This window comes from Puntigrus tetrazona, chromosome 18, assembly GCF_018831695.1.
Source record: "Puntigrus tetrazona isolate hp1 chromosome 18, ASM1883169v1, whole genome shotgun sequence".
Classification (NCBI taxonomy): domain Eukaryota; kingdom Metazoa; phylum Chordata; class Actinopteri; order Cypriniformes; family Cyprinidae; genus Puntigrus; species Puntigrus tetrazona.
Genome location: NC_056716.1, coordinates 322089 through 325353, shown reverse-complemented (window position 1 = coordinate 325353; position 3265 = coordinate 322089). Strand labels below are relative to the sequence as shown.

Below are 3265 nucleotides of genomic sequence, written 5' to 3'. Positions count from 1 at the left end.
ACACACACACACACACACTAATCTTATGATGACAATTTATTAATAATAATTACACTAAATATAATTTATTTCACTGTAATACAGTCATTGTCTTGTGGTACACTGACACATGTAGCGTGACACTGAGCAGTGCCTCTTATACTAGGATGAAATTTATGGTTGGCTTGAGAAGACCAGTCCAGTTTGGCGCAGCGTAAGCATTATTGTAATGTCATGGTTGAGATGGCTCATCCTCAGTGCGACCAAAGGCGGTCATAAGTGATAGAGCTGATAGATTGAAATCCTCAGCTGTGTCATTTTTATTCACCCTGGTACACACACAAACAAGAACAAACACCATGACCTTCCATATTAACTGCTGCCTGCACAGAATGACCTTTAGAGGTGCACTCTGAGCAAGAGCAAGACTCTCTCCTTTACCATACAAAAGTGCCTTTGTTTTACACCGAACCGATTTCCTATTAACATAATTAATTAACTTGCATGACCAGCTGAACACTTGAACAGTTTTCGAGTGTAAATCTCTATTTTCACGATCACAGGGGGAATTGTCTAGAATTTGATAATGGCTTACTGAGAATCGTACAATGACATTAGTAATAAAACACATTTACTTTAGCATGGCTTTTTGGGGTTTATTTCCAGAGCACAGTTATGAATTTAAGCTCGCTGTTCCCATAGAACAATAACCACTAATAGCATTTGTGAAATATCCCCACCTGCTGTTTGAACTGGACTCATATATAATCTCACTATTAATCACTTTAGTTTATTTCCCATTTCATTCACTCCCTAAAAAGTACAGGTAAATGTTCTCTTTTTTGAAACATAAGAGTATATATAGAAACTTTTCACACACATGTCTGTTGAGCTATCCTTGTGGGGACTGTCTATAGGCGTAATGGTTTTTATTAGCTTCTTTGCTCAATTTTGCTCAAACTTTTTGCTCAAAAGTCCCCTAGAATCTGTGAGTCCTCAGTTTTAGGTCTCCACCATAACACCATAACAGACAGACACTGACACACACACACACNTTACTGAATATTTGAAGACATTTCATTTGCAAAAAGAATTAACTCACCCTGTTTATGCACATTTTTTTAAACACTCATAAAGAAAAAGGAGATATTTTACAGTATAAGGTCAACAGTCAACTGTCAGCCAGACTACAGACTGTAGATGGCTATAAATAGCATGGCCTAGTGGAAGGATAATCAGCTGTTGTTGCAGTTGGATTGTTTCTTTTGTAGTGACTCTGCCCTGCCTTAGTGAGAAGTTTGACCGGGTGTGTTTCTGCGGTTATGATCAAGAATGTATGGGAGAGTCTTTAGGTATGAGTTTCGTGTCAGAGATTTCTCTTTAAGTCCTGACGTATTGGCACGTTTGCTTTCTGTGAGGAAGCGTATTCTTGTCCAAATATTAGCTCAAGCTCATGTGTCCATTTACCAGCAAATGCTTTGGATAGCCCGGTTAGTTAATATTAAATCAGATAACCAATTATTCATTACATTTATTTATTAGGTATATTTAAGTATAGGAGTGCTCTGAAATATAAAATGAGACGCAATTAACGTTAGTTTACACACTTTTTAAAGTTTCTCTTGCATATGATCGACTACCACTGAGCATTAATTAAATATCAATAACATACCTGGATAGCTAAATAATAATAATAGTCTTGTCTAGATACCTATATTTAAAGGTAATCAAACGACTCAATATTTTCGAGCTGCACGCGCGGATCTCGAAAAGTGGCGCGAAAATGTAAACAAAGCAACTTTATGCTGTCTTTGTCAGCAGGGAGCCAACAAGACTTCCTCAGCATGTCTAGGACTCAAGAAAAAAATGTTTATTCCGCAAGATATGTTTTCTCAGTCGGATATTTTTGGCTGGGAAACACGCAGGAGAAACGTTTGCCTTACAGACAGGCCTAACCTGACTAAAATAATCACTCACTTCGTACTATTGTCATTTAAATCATTAGCCACTGTGACTTGCCAAAAAGCTCAAATCAGTGAAGGCTGTTGTCATGACCGCAACACAACAACACATGTCCAAATGGAGTCTGGCTTTATTACAAATCTTGCAAGGTAAAAACAAGTATCCGACTGTTTCAGAATGCGCGTGTGACTTGCGGGAATGTTAATCTGTCTTTGGTTTCTAAGTGTAACTCGATCTGCGTGAAGTCACACTCTTACAGAATTGGCTTTGGTTTAATAAAAGCTAGAATTTCGTCGGCGACATCTGTGCACTCCCAGCATCAACATCCCGCCTGATTAATGATGCCCTGTTTCTTTTTTTGTCGGCTTATAACTGGGACAAAGACTTTCTCCAAGTTTGGCCTGCCCCTTTAACAGCAGTGCAGCCCTAGTGGTGATTATCGGACTGTCCGATTCCCTGGAAACTCTGCGGCGCAGCTCTCACTTTAAACCGGGATCATGGCGGCTCCGCTCGGGCGGGACACACTACCTGAGCACTGGTCCTACGGAGTGTGCAGGGATGGCAGGGTATTTTTCATCAAGTAAGCAGCCTACGAAGGGTTTAATCGCAGTCGTTGCATTTGATCGTGGTTCTGGTGAATCCGCACCTTTCCCGATGGGTCTCGTAACAGGTGTTTCTGTTTTCCAGCGACAAAACTCGCAGCACTACTTGGCTCCATCCCCGCACTGGTGAACCTGTCAACTCAGGACACATGATACGATCAGGTACGGTAACAAACTATGCTTTCTAGTCTAAACTTTGCACCCTTAGTCGGATACTGCGGGACATGTGTTTAAAGTGAACTGTGGAAACACGTCCTCTGCATAACTGATGGCTGGCTACTTTCTGTTTCATTAAGAACTTAATGGAGTTTTGTACAAATATTTCTCTCCTCGTAGATTTACCGCGGGGATGGGAAGAGGGCTTCACCGAGGAAGGCGCCAGCTACTTTATAAAGTAAGCGATAGTACATTTCTGATTGTGTCCTTGTGAGACCGCGGGGATGCGAGTGCAACCGCAAAGCCCTCCCCAACGAGCGATCACTCTCTCTCGCCTCTCGCGCTGATCAGTGTCCGCTGTCTGCTACCTGATAACTGAATCCAGGCAGAGGTTTGACTCAATGATTACTGTTGATTTACTCTTCGACCTAAATTATGGGGCGAATGGTTGCCAGCTATTAGTTTGTTTGCCTGTTGGGTTGTCCAGTTAACAGTTAACTGTCTGCGATCCATCTAATTGTCATTTATTTATTTTATTTATTCATCAGTGTCACTATATATATATA

At 40.8% G+C, this 3265-nt stretch overlaps 1 long non-coding RNA gene across 1 annotated transcript; it reads left to right on the top strand.

The window, feature by feature from the left end:
* Window positions 1-2023: 2023 nt before the first annotated feature.
* On the top strand, window positions 2024-2937 carry LOC122323221. Its single transcript, XR_006246972.1, has 4 exons — window positions 2024-2090; window positions 2325-2521; window positions 2629-2705; window positions 2880-2937. It is a non-coding gene; the product is annotated as an uncharacterized LOC122323221 (long non-coding RNA).
* The last annotated feature ends 328 nt before the right edge of the window (window positions 2938-3265 follow it).